This window comes from Ixodes scapularis, unplaced genomic scaffold, assembly GCF_016920785.2.
Source record: "Ixodes scapularis isolate PalLabHiFi unplaced genomic scaffold, ASM1692078v2 PGA_scaffold11__112_contigs__length_91849675, whole genome shotgun sequence".
Taxonomy (NCBI): Eukaryota; Metazoa; Arthropoda; class Arachnida; order Ixodida; family Ixodidae; genus Ixodes; species Ixodes scapularis.
In genome coordinates, this window is record NW_024609837.1 from 28,703,266 (window position 1) to 28,716,951 (window position 13,686).

The 13,686-nt window shown below is 46.4% G+C and overlaps 2 long non-coding RNA genes across 2 annotated transcripts in view; both read right to left on the reverse strand.

Annotated features, from left to right (window-relative positions):
* Positions 1-1,238: 1,238 nt before the first annotated feature.
* Positions 1,239-6,210, reverse strand: LOC120843080. The gene is made up of 3 exons (XR_005716084.2): positions 6,101-6,210; positions 3,647-3,881; positions 1,239-1,281 (listed from the first exon to the last, which is right to left on the reverse strand). It is a non-coding gene; the product is annotated as an uncharacterized LOC120843080 (long non-coding RNA).
* A 1,576-nt stretch (positions 6,211-7,786) lies between these two features.
* LOC121835011 overlaps positions 7,787-13,686 on the reverse strand; it is a 27,384-nt gene continuing 21,484 nt past the window's right edge. The window contains exons 2-3 of the long non-coding RNA XR_006077429.1: positions 10,782-10,868; positions 7,787-7,835 (exon numbers count right to left, since the gene is read on the reverse strand). This is a non-coding gene — a long non-coding RNA (uncharacterized LOC121835011). The remainder of the gene's footprint in view (positions 7,836-10,781; positions 10,869-13,686) is intronic.

Here is a 13,686-nt window from a genome sequence, read left to right on the forward strand (position 1 = left end):
GATCGCTAGTGACCCAGAGGGCCAGAGCATCACCGGTGAAATGGTGGAAAGCTACCAACGTAGACTTCTGGCTCTGAATAGGATGTTCGATCACCTCATTTCACCCAACGAGAAACCAGAGGAAAACTACTTTCAGAAGAGAGTACGCACGTACAACAAGTTGCTCAGCATGGCGAAGCAGCAACCGGGGTTTCGAGGTGAAGCCGATGGGAAGCAACAAGACGTGCGATTGAAGCTGGGACAATTGATGGCGATGCTCAAGGGGTACGTTTTCAGACATGACGCTATCGGTGCGCAAGCGAGGCGCGCTGTCCAGGCGGTTTACAGCGCCTTCCACGAGCCGGACTTGACCGCAGAGGACATGCTCAAAGTATTGTCCATTGTTGAAAACCTCGTCCCGAAAATTTTGAGCCAAGACGGGGATTGGAGCAGTGAGAAAACGAAGAGCAATGACGACGCCAACAGCGATAGCAGTAGCAGCTCCTCTGATGAATCGAAAGAGCCCACCAACGCCAGTGACTCGGCTCAGCTCTATGATAGGCTTGAGAAGCTAGGCGGTCTCTATCAGTACATCATGCGTGGGCTGTTGGTCGAACAGAAATCCGATGACGACTCGAGCGTCGGAGGTGGTAAGAAGGCGCCCAGTGCCCAAGACTCGGCTGATTTTCAGCTGAAAGGTTCACTTACTTTGAACCTTGATCTGCAAGGGAAGTCCAACTTCGGGAGGAACGCAATCGACAACGCTCTAGAGGCAGCGCTTGCCTGAGTGCACCGGCGGTTTGCCGACAATAGCTTTGCCTTTTGATAAAGTGTCGTAATAAAAAAATAAAAAAAAAGATTCAAACTGTAAAGGATTGAATATTTTTTTAGAACGCCCGGAGTAAGAAAGCAAAGTATCGTGTGTGTGTGTGAGAGAGAGAGAGAGAAAGAGAGAGAGAAATTATAAATAAAGGTAGTAGAAAACAAATTGAGGTATTTTGATATATACTGCGGAGACTATATCTGGGTGCTTCTCTCAGTGGGAAAAGTAGAAGGATCCACGCACAGTTTCGCATATCGCACGTCGCAGTCATTTTATTGGTTCACAAAAGACGCTGCTTCTGAAAACATCGAAATACAGGGGTAAAGTGCATACACCGACTCAAACAAAGTAACTGACGAATGAATATAGGATAATCGGACAGAGCGCTTGGTCCACGTGGGATTTCCCGCGGATGTCTACACGCAAGCGAAATCCTGCATGCGCAGCATGGCATCTTGTACGCCAGGATCTTCCACATCCTGCATGACACCATACGGGTGAAAACACGGTGAATATGAGCGGAGAAACTGAGAGCGGCAACGGTGATCAAAACTGCGGACCTGAAGTTAGCTGCCTTTATCTCCACTGCACTCGTCGAATACAAGAGCCAAACGCCGGATGCCAATGTTCCGCGTTCTAACGCTCTCGGCCAGTGCCTTGGAGACAATCGAAGGCAGCCATAGCTTTAGGTGTACCCACTAATCATTCCAATCAGAGGTCGGCGTTCTGACCTCCGCGCGCTCTCTCGCCTCCTTTTCTCCATTTCAGCATAACTTGGCAAATGGCGGAAGCTACGGCCCTGCAGCGAGTTAATAAGAACGTCCGAGAAAAGGCATGTAACCATTCGCACCGCCGGAGTGAACTCCAGTGCAAGGCGCCGTACGAGCCGACATATCCTGCAGCCACGTGGTATATGCTCCGACGATATACACCACGTGCTTTTCAGTTGCATAGGCAAAGATAGAGACAAAGCACGTAGCTTTGTCTGTAGTTCATCCTATAGACCGACACGCGGAGCGGCTCTGTTTACCAACACGGCCGGAAGGCCGCGCATGCGCGGTAGCTATGTGGGCAAAAGGAGCCCGGCTCTCCGTGTTTTCGCCATTGCGTTCTATGGCGTGCGCTCGTTGTTGACGTTGTAGGGACGCTTGTATCTTTAATTGTGCGTCGTATTTCCTCACAAGGTATGTCGTATGCTATGCCCGACTATTTGAGCTCGTGACCCGAGCCTGAACGGCAGCGGTATCTAAACAAACTGTGCGTGGACGGCGTTGCCTACGAGGATCCGTACGCCGTAAACAAGGCTTGCTGGACTTCCGACGTAAAGTTGCTGCCACGGAAGCCGACGGCTCACGTCGTCGTTTATTTAGTTTTTTCGCCGAGCCAGCTCACGGCCGACACGGAGCCACGGAGCAGGCGTACAAGTCTCTCGAGGTCTACGATTACTTCGAGTCGGTTTCCGCACTGCTGGTGGGATCAGCAGACTCTGGGGCTACGGAAGTGTGTGTATTCATTAATTGATTAAATACACACAGCGTCTTCAAGTCAAGGTATGATATTTTTCCTACCCTCATGACCACAAGGTATGACAAGCAGTAACGGTTAGTCCGTTCTGCAGTCTTGGTGGTAACAGGTTACAAGTAACGGCGTTGTTGGTAAAGCGTTACTTTTTTCAGTAACGTAGTAACCTACTCGTTACGTTTTCGACACAGTAACGGGTAACATACTTATGTTACTATTTCAAGTAACGTAGTTACGTTAGTCGTTACTACTTCCAAAGTCTTAAAGAAATTACACTTCAATTGTTTCCGTGTTTTAGGCGTCAAGCCATGTTTTTCTTTCCGTTTTTTCTCGCAAGTGTTTAGGTGAAACCGTAAAAAGAGATAAAGTAATTATGTTCAGTTTCTGCATGAACATAATGTTTCTTGATATATGACCTGTATCGTTAAAACCATAAAATGTGTTAAATTATAATTTAAAAAAAGGAACGCAGAAGTAACGTGCGTTACTTTTTATCGGTAGCGGTAACGCGTTCCTTTTATTTTTAGGTAACGTAGCTCAGTAACGCGTACCTTTTATTTGCAAGTAACGAATAACGTATTTCGTTACTTTTTTTTGGTAATGCCTACAGCACTGCCGTTCTGTCACCGATCCCCTTCTGCTGGGTAGCACGGGCGTAGCGAGCCTCTGACGAGCGCTTGGCCGGTGCTTTGTGCGCGAACACCATGGGAACAAAATCCGGGTGGTCTCGACCAGACAACGGTTTCCCTGCACATAAGCAAGCCTCGGGACGGAGATTGAAATGGAAGCCGCACTTGCTTCAAGAAAGTGCTTGCCGCACAAACGATCGTTCGCGCGAGGCGACCATTCCTTTTGATCCACGGATATTATCCACCTTCTATGCCGCTCAGAGTCTGCCGGGAACTTGTGGAAACTCACTCCGCTGCTTTTCTTGTACATATCGGTGCAATTAACTGCAACACAGCTTCGCGGCATGCTGAAATGCTATGACGCCCATGCAAAACGTGCGCGCTTTTGCCCACACCCCCCGGCTCCGGCGCGATCGCAGCGCCGCCGCAGCTCCGTGACGTCAAGCCCGCGTGTCTTTCCCATCTTACGCCTTCCGGATCGAAGACGTCGCTAATGCGCACGGGCGCCACAGCGGTCCGTGGTGTTTGCGGGACGGCAGAAAAGACAGGAAGCCGCAGTGTGCGTGCGCGGAAACCGAATTCGCGTGAAATAGGTAAAGCGTGTGCACATGCGCCGTGCCGTCGGCGGCACCACCACGTGACGTGACGGTTCGTGAACGAATGGATGGATAGATGGATGGCGGAGGTTACCTACCAGATCGACGTGAAACCTCTCGGCCCTCTGCCGCCAGACGACGGTACTGTACGCCTGCCGCAGCCGCGTGTCGTCGAACGCTTCCGGAGTCGGCAGCTGCGCCCGCGTGCCTCGGCGAACGCTGACTGCGTGTGGCGTCACAGGCCAGTTGGGCCAGCGGAGAGGCGCTGGACGGCTGCTGTTTTGGTCACCGTTTTCGCTCTCAGTCAGGTCCCTCGGTTGCTCCCGCGGGCATCTATATAGAAACCAACGAATCAGAACGCCATTTTGTTTTCAGCTAGTACGTTGGTCTACTCGTCGGGTGCGTTATCTGTGCGTGACGACCAGCGAAGACGGGCCTGTTTAGAGCCGCCTATGCGTTTTTGTAGCGTTAGCTACACTGGCCAAGGTTGAGCAGTTTAATTCACGTGGCTCTCATAATGAGCCGTGCTCATTATGGAGCCGCCGCGCGCTCCACCGCCGCCGCGCCGGTCTGCGCATTCCAGAGGAGTGACATCATAGCTGCGCCAGACGCACTGCCGCGTGCCCAGCTGTGCGCCTCCGTTGCGCAGAAGGCCAAGTCTGACGCTGCACCGGAGCCGCTTGATAGCGCTTCTTGTTTTTTGCGCATAAGCTGGCGCTACGTATATCCTGGCATAGCCGAGCTAAGCCACCGCAATTTTTTGTTGAGAGCTGGTTTGACTGCTGCGCGGAAACCAAAACTGCGTTGCGATGTGAGGTTATCAGACGAGGTATATAGCTAACAACGTTTTCTTTATCGTCGACGACACAAAACAGAAAACAGTTTAATTTTTTTTTTTGGCTGCCGGTTTTTGCGTTTTATGTTTTTGCATTTTGTGCCGCCACGATCACCCGTTGGCCAATCATGAAGAGGCACTGTTTGTAATCTAGAGCCAGTCCGAAAGCCGTCTTGGTGCTTATAATAATGGTTGCCAGTTATATATGAAATCGCAGGAAACTAATTCAGAAAGGTAAAAAAAAAAAAAAAAAAAAAAAAAACATTCCACATCCGAGAAAAATGATAAGCTTACCGACGGTCACAGTTTTGAACCTGCAGTAAGCACCAACATCGAGGTACCAACAAGATGATCGGGGAATGGTGTATCGTAGCGGTTCTAAGCCACTGGTTCCCAAATAGGGGTCCGGGGACTTCCATTTGGAGCCCGGACCATCAGTCAAGCCGATCACTAATATTTTTATTGATGATGGCTGCCCCCAAAGCTGTATAGAGAGGGTGACCATTATCTACAGCGTAGAAAGCGGGTCATCGAAAAAAAAAAAAAAAGATTTGGGGGGGGCGGAGCGGGGCCTAAGGAAAAGAGCAAGCTCCGCTACAATTCAGTTCACTGTACAAATGCACGTTTCTAATGTCCTTAGTTTTGTTGAGTACCACGAAGACCTTTCTCTTTCATTTTTAAGCAAAACCGAAGCATGCCAAGTATAGTGATATGAAAAAAGTGCCCCGAACATAACGCATTCAAAGAAGGAACCACAGAAAAAAGCTATAAATTTACTCTATGAGAGGTTACGATTTTGTATGTTTATTTTTATAAAATGTATTACGCATCTTTTACCCATTTATATCTACTCGCTTGGCACTCATTTCGCAACTACGCACTCCCACGAAAACGGGACGTGAGGCTTTATTGAGACAAAAGGACGGGACGGCAGGAATGCACCTCTAAAATTGGACTGTCCCGGTCAAAACGGGACCGTCTGGTCACCTTATGCGCGCCGAGCGAGTTGATTCTTCTGTTTCAGGGCTGCGAAGTTGGCTTGCACGAATTTGCTCTTCTGTGACGCAAGACCCCATCTAACTCTCGGACAGATGGGGTCCCCAATCACCCCCGCCGATCCGGATGGGGTCCCCGACGCACGAGTGGTTGAGAACCACTGCTCTAAGCAACGAGGTATAGCTACAGGTTCCAAGCATGACTACAGCGATGTTTCGGGTCCTTATTTTGAACCGGCGCTTATCGATGACCGTGTTCTCTTCGTTGCGTACACTACGAAAGTGTAATTAGCAGAAATAAGCGTTCGTTAAGCTCCACTCGCTCTTCTGAATGTGGTGCTAGCTACGCGCCCTCAGAGCCAACCAGTCGCCTGGCAGAAGAGTGATCACGTGTCGAAAAAGAGACGTGGTCCAACGAGGACGTAGCTTCCACCGCAGTCTCAGCTTACACTCCGTGTCATGAGTTGCATGCCGTACAGGCGAAGGCAACGCCAGAAGAGGGGAGGAAGAGCAAGCACTAGGAAGGCTAAGGAGGATGAGAGAAACCTCCTTTCCTCCCTAACGTTCCCAGTGCTCTTCCTTTCTCCCCTCGACCTCGATTGCCCTCTCTCTCGTCTCGCCTTCCTAGGGCTCTGCCTTTCTCTCTTCGCCTGGCGGTGCCTTCGACTGCACTGCACAGAACTAGTGACACGAACTATAGGCGTATGCAGAGTTCGTCTGACCTGGAGATCCTTGCAACCCGGTTCCTGCGGCGCCGAATCCGACGCCGATGCAGAAGGGTGGGCATGAGCTGTCCGGTCTCGACGCAGTGGCGAATTTCAGCCTCAATCTGACGATGGTGTGCAGCACGTGTAAGGAAATAAAAGAAGCGTCATGGGGTTTCATTTTCACTCGGATCCGCGGTCGATAACGATTGAACGAGTGATTAGGAAGTAGGCAGAGCTATCCATATTTATTTCGGGTGTATCTCAAAACGTCCCATTCGCATTTGAACCTTGCACATTTCGACCTATTCTCATTTGGTCCTTCTCGTTTGAACCTTCTCATAAGATCCGAATCGATTTTTTCGCAACTGGACCCATTCTCATTTCGCCCGTTCGTGCTACGACCGAATGGCACTAGTTCGGCATGGTTCTAACGTCGTTATGCCTTCGCGGCTTTGTTGATGAGCCTTGCCTTGCTTGTGCACCCAACATACCATCATATATATGTTATGTGTAGAGGTACGCACTGAGAATCGTAAATTGACGCCTGCTTCCCTTCCTCTAAGCAAACGAGAAAAAAAGCAATGAACATTTAATTTGGAAACTTTGATTGAACAGAAATAGCATACGAAATTGCAGTGGTTCTCAATCATTGATGTTTCGCAGACGCCTTGCAGAAAGGCGGAGATGATGCAGGACCCCGTTCGGGGTGAGGGGCATAGAAAGGTATAGGTTATCATGATAATAATTTAATAAATGGACGTAACTAATTGCTAGTGTAAAGTAGACTTATCTCATTGACATACACACGAGAGTACTCTCCCGAAAATTGAAATATTTCTTCTCAACGTGAAGAAAGACAACTATTATTGCCGTGGCTGACTGATGAGACAGTGCTTCGCAGAGACCCCTAGGATGTCTTCGCAGACCGCCTTTTGAGAACCACTGCATTATAGAAGTGGTGGCATTGTCCCAAGTCGAGAGACCTCAAACAACGTGACATTTCGGAATATGATCTGGCTGCGATAAATAGTTGGTCTGTTTTATTGTCAGCTAGTAGCTTTCCACGACGACCTCGACGCGCAGCTAAATTCCTTAGCAGAGAGAGTATGCCTGTAACGTGGCACACACACACGCACACACACACATACATACATACAAGTTATATCAATGTATTTATTAATATTACCCTAAAAAACGATTTTGGTATAGAAAGAGTCAAGTGCGACGGGTCAAAGCGAGATATTTTTGAGAATGGCTGTTTTGAAAAGGGCCAGGTGAAAAGGGCGAAACGAGAACGGGTCCAAATGAGGAGGGTTGGAATGCGAAAGACGAAACGGAAAAGGACCAAATGCGACAGGTCCATGAGAGAAGATCTTTTTTGAGAATGGTTGCTTTGGGAAGGGCCAATTAAGTGAGAAGGTCGAAACAAGAACGGGCTCTAACGATACCACCCATTTATTTCATCTTTAATTCGGATGAGTGGGTAGCGATGGGACAAAAAGGGACACACATGACACTTAAAAATAAAAAGAAAAGAGCAAATTGAGATTGTTTGAAGTCATATAAAATAAAAACAGGAATCACGTTAATTAGTCTTTTATTTTTATCGCTAAACAGAGCTTAAAAACTTTCTTGTGAAAATTATTTTAAAAATATGGTTTTAGTTTTTGGTTTTGTCAGAGTTTGAGAAACAAAAGTTACCTGTTTCATCACGTTATAAATGACTTGGTCGGTGCCATCATCTTCTGGGCTGTAAAACAAACGTCATAGAATCAGACTTTCGAATGGTCCATCCGTTAGATAAAATTTGAAATTTTAGAGAAAAGTCATGCTGTAAACGATTTACTAGTTCCCGCGAATATGTTTCTCTATGGAGCAAATACATAGCACACCACCCCAATTCACAAAACCTGGAGCCCGCGAAAATTAAGTCGTTTATAGTATTGCAAACTAAAGGATATATACATATATTGCCGTGAAAGCCTCACAAATGCGGTCTGCGCGAATGAGAGGCGGAAGTTATGTCCAAGAGAGAATGCAACCAATAAATGCCTTACTAACAAAAACTCACTAATTATTATTATTTTTTTTTTTGTTAGTCGTTTTAGAGGGCGCATGTTGATATCGAAGAAATGGAGGCAATCAATGCTGGAAGTCAGCCCAGATTTAAAAAAAAAAAATAATAATAATAAAAAATCCTGGATCGAGCACACAGTTCGAGTTATTTATTGAAATGTATGTGTCAATAAATAACTCGAACTGTGTGCTCGATCCAGGATTTTTTATTATTATTATTATTTTTTTAATCTGGGCTGACTTCCAGCATTGATTGCCTCCATTTCTTCGATATCAACATGTGCACCCCTAAAACGACTAACAAAAAATAATAATAATAATTAGTGAGTTTTTGTTAGTAAGGCATTTATTGGTTGCATTCTCTATTTGTCGACACCGAAACCAAACGCGCGATGCCCGCCGTAAGGACAACCCTAGTTGAACCATAGAGTAATTGTTTGATGCCTGAGGGTCACGTGTTAATAACGAAATTTGCGTCACTATTTCGCGTGCTGCGGTTTGCATAGCACGAGCTGTGCTATGCAACCCGCAGACGCCGGCTTTTTTTTTTTTTTTTTAGTAGTTGCTGAAGCCCCCATTGCCCCCCCCCCCCCCCCCCCCCCCTTTCTGTTCCGGGGTCCCAGTGTATCCCGACGATCATCTCGTCGGTACGTCGGTATGCCCGGCGAGACAGAGTAGACGTCAAGTGAAGGGGTGTCCAAACAACTACAAAACGCACGACTCCGACAAATCGTGAAAATTGAAGCGGGCGCGAAGCGGGCGCGTCCGCTTCAATTTTCACGATTTGTCGGAGACGTGCGTTTTGTAGTGTCCTGTTTGGACACCCCTTTAGAGAAAGTACGAGCGGCAGGAAAGGGATTCGGCCGAGGATACTGAGTTTGCGGGACGCATTTCGTAGCGGCGAGCGGGCCTTTGCCTTTTGTTACATAAAGCGCCGTTTCCACGCTTCAAGCGCACCTTCGGGGCCCCCTGCCAAGCCAGTCGCGCCAGGGTTTTTATTACCATGAGGCACGGCCAGCTCGCTTGTTTCTAAAGGCCTGTTCACACATGGAGCGGAGCGCTACAAGCATAGCGCTAACCTCGCGCTTAGCGCGTGCTGACGGCAGCGTTCACCAGCTTTGTATCGCACCGTCAAAACTGTTGCTCATGGCAGACGATAAGTAGCTGACGACGCGTGAGGAGCGCTACATCAGCGCTTCGCTGCATGTGAGAACCGGTGCAACGATATTCAGTTGGAATCTTTTTTCACTATACACGAGCTATACTGGCACTAGTGGGAGTCAAGGATACTCGCACGCAACGCCACTGACCAAGAAACTCCTTTGTTGCGGTGTAATTTCAAGGACAAAAGCGATCATTTTCACTCAATCTCTCCTTTGCAAAATTTCATGACGTGTAACGTGGGGATCGCAGTACACCCATATGACGATATTTGAATGCTGTTCATAGATTGGACCCGAGCATTGCGTGGGTACTCGACTTGGGCTCGTGATAATTACTAGCTCGAGAAGCATTCGGGTAGTGGCCCGTGTCCAATCGCTGCAACGACGACAACAGCCGAGCCATAACAATGTCTGGAACTCAGCGCGTGTCCTGTGCTTTGCCAACCCCAGCGCGTGGCTATGATCAACATTGGCGGCATATAATCGGCTCCAGATCACGTGGCCGCTTGTTTGTCTGCGAGTTGAGGGGGTGAACGCTGCTCGTTTTGCTTTAATTTTTTTCTGGGACTTCTATTGCGTGGGGTGAAAAACGAACGCGTGTTTCATATGTCATTAATGTCAGGGATCCGTTCTAAGCGGTATTTGCGCAAAGTGCAAAAATTCTTGCATCGCCCCTTTAAGTATTGTCGTGAGAGTTGTCTTGTTCGTTATTTTAGTTATCCTTGTCTCAAGGTTTAGATTATGACGGATAACCTTGCGTTGTTTACCAGCATTTCGCACAATCGGAACAAATTTTTTTTTTTGCGACAAAACAGTTTTTGACTTCAAAACTTTGTCGGCGGCATATCGAAACATTCTGCTCGTAGCGCAATCGCACATATATACGAAACATTCCACACGCACTGGCTAACGTCATCGTCGTACGCTCGGCACGTTTTTCCGAGTTCACATGCAACAAAATTAGGAACCTTTGTTGAAGATATGGTGCGTGTCCAGGCAGTTAGCGGCATCCTACGCCTTGGTACGCGTATCCGCACAGTGTGAAGTACGCCCCCAGCATGGTGCAGGGCACCGCCCTTCCCTAGCGTGACGTCACGTGCAAGGCATGTATAGACTTGACTGTTAACTGTTAAGAGTAAAGGCCGGTCAATGTACCGGGTCTTATTTGATAAGTAAACAATAGGACTTATCATCAAGGAAAGCTGTGTTTAAGATGTTATCAGTCATACATTGATTGGCAGACAGATGTTCAATCAGTACCAACTCGTCCAGCTTACCGCCTTACTACTGTCAATGTTTCTTTTTTTTTTTTTTCACTTTGGAACTTTTTGTTTTGAGACTTTTACAATGCGCCAATTATTTTTGCATAAAGGATTTTTTTTTTTTGGGCGGGGGGGGGGGGGGGGGGGGGAGGGAGGGGGAGGGGGGGGGGGGGGGAGGGGGCCGCAAACATTTACCTTGACGGAGGTTCCTGAATTTGTTGATCAGTATCCTGCTCCTCCTCAATGCCGTAAAGTTCGTCCCTCGAGATCACACGGGAACCCCTGAATAAGAGAATGATAAGAGAATGGAGACAGAGCGATTCTTGTGAAATGCGAGATGGACTTGCAAAACTTGAGGTGAACTGTGCTATTGTTCTTGCCTGACGCTTGTCCTTAAGATCCTTATGTCGGAACAAAACTTTTTCACTGCCTCTGAGCTAAAGGCTCACCTTGAAAATGACCACTTCAAATCGTTCAATTGTTTTCATTTAAATACGCGATCTGCTCGTAATAAAACTGTCGAGCTTGGTCTACTCTTTGACAAATTTAATTTTTTGTTTCACGTTATTATGTTTGGAAACGTGGTATTCTGATGAAAATGCCGTTTTTAGTCTATAGATGTATAATGGATACTATTTGAACAGAACAATTGGACGCGGAGGGGGGTGTATCAATAATGCTTAGAAATAATATGTGCAGGAAAAAATAGAAGAACACTCATGTGCCAGTAAAGATTACGAAGTGCTGTCCTTGCTCGTTGATAAAATTATTATCTCGGTAATCTATAGGCCGCCAGATGGGAACGTGATAACTTTTTTTTTCTTTTTTAGAAACGTACTTTAGATTTGCAACCGAGAATAGTTATGCTATTATTTTGGGAGGAGATGTTAATCTAACATGCTGCAGGATACACCTAATTAAATACAACTATAACTCTTACTAAACAGTAGCGGTTGTTTAAACGTAATTACATCACCTATGCGAGTCACGGCAGAATCATCAACATTGCTCGACTTGTTTATTACAAATTTGGTTTTAGCTTATCTAAAATCGGGGATAATAAGCACGGACATTAGAGACCATCTGGGTATATTTATTTCCGTAAAAAAAAAGAAAAAAAAAAAAAAAAGCCAAAACTACGAGGAACCAATTTCGTGGAGACTTTCATATAAGAGAAGGCAGCCTTTGTGAATGGACCTTTTCCGAGAAACGTTCTGCGCACGCGCGAGCGCCCGATGCCAAGCGGCGGAAGTCGGAACGAAAAATCGAGGAAATTCGGAATGAGCCTGTGGATAAGCGAGTAGAACAGGTAATTGCAGCATATATATAATTGGGTTACACAAAAAAAGAAAGTAAACGGAAAGAAAAACACAACGATAGGGTGGACGTTACGGGTGCCCATCTTTAAAGGGACCATGAAATGACTTTTTTACTTTTTCCAGATAACTTTTACATTAAACCGTCAATGTTCACTGAATGCCGAACAGGCATTTGTTTTCGTCTCGGTTTATTAACTTCTACACAAAAAATTATTGAAATATCGACTTTTTCTTGACCGCAAAACAAGCCGTGACGTACGATGTTTCCGGAACCGGAAGTTCTCTCTGCAGTAGGAGATGGGAGCGTTAGCGAGTTGGGGTGCGCCGGTGGGTTTTACTGCGCCGATGTCACCGACGTATTTTCTGAATCGGCGCCTCTCATCGCCGCATCGCAGCTGAGCGAAATTCAATGAGATACGTTGCGCTACAGCGACAGCATGGGACTAGTCCCATACGCCGGTATGCCTGTTGGGAAGTGCAGCGAGTCTTCCGGTGAAGACTCGGTCCCGGCCCGCAAGCAGAGAGAAGAAACCCGACCCTCACTTTCCTTCTCGCCACTGTGAAAGGAGGAAATTGCCTCTCGTTTCCTTCTCGCCATTTTCCGATTTTTTTTTTTTTTTTTTTGCCAGCTGGCTGTTTTTTTTTTTTGTTTTTTTTTTTTTTTTTTACAAGTATGGGGTGGAGGAAATGAAAGCTTCAAGGATTTGAAAAGATTATCCAGAAGCCAGCCGGCACACCTGCGACAGGAGCTGAACCAACCGAGTAGCTGTTTTGAGCAAGCTTGGCACTTGCTCTTCCCAACGAGTTGCATTGGCTTTTTTTTAGCATTGGTTTGGAAGACGATTCTTTACTGTTGTGAGAGCACAAATGCCTTGTTCTGCTCAAAGAAGTAGTCATTGGGGTATCAATTTTAATGTAAATATCTGATTTGGCATCTTTCAACAACGGGAAGTACGAGCAGCGTTTTTTGTATATCAGGGATGGCGCTCCATAGACCAGTGGTTCTGAATCATCATGGTTCGTAAACCCGCAGAGGTGACGGAGGGTCCCATCCGTAGTGGGTCTACTACTTTTCGGTGTAGAGCGTTTTGCTGTAGGGCATTTCAGTAGGACTTTTTGGTGCACAGACATTTCAGTGTACGGACTTTTTGCTGCAAAGATTTTTCGGTGCGCGGATACTTTGGTGCACGGACATTTTCTGCATGGACATTCGACGCTATGGTTTGCTCGCCGGTATTTCTTTTCCAACGTACGCAGACACGCTTCACATCGTGTTTGTGCGTTGAGTTGATAAAGATAGTCTCCTCTATAAGGTTTTGACTTTATTATTGGTCCTGCGTGTAGGAAACGACCCAAACAGCAAGACGTTTGAAGTTGTTTGTGTATTCAGAACAATTTTGAATATCTTCAAATGCGCCTCCTCCACGTAATCGCATAGCTCCGATTGTTAATAATAAAGTGTGATGACCACGCACGACAAAAAAAAAAACAAAAAAAAACAATGTAATTATCACTTGTAACTCATTAGAGAATAAAGTAGGCGTGTGCGGGTACAAAATAAGTATAATTAAATCAAATGTCGATTTGAATCAAGTAAACAAGCCGAATTTGGTGAATGCTAAATCTATCTTATTTTGTATCAAATGTTTGCTCATTCTCGTACGAAAAAAACAAAAAACAGTGACCACAGATCATACACAAAGTATGATCTGTGGTCAACGTCTATTTCCATGCCGTAATGATGTCGCCGGACGCAAAGAACTGCCTTACAATCATGCTTA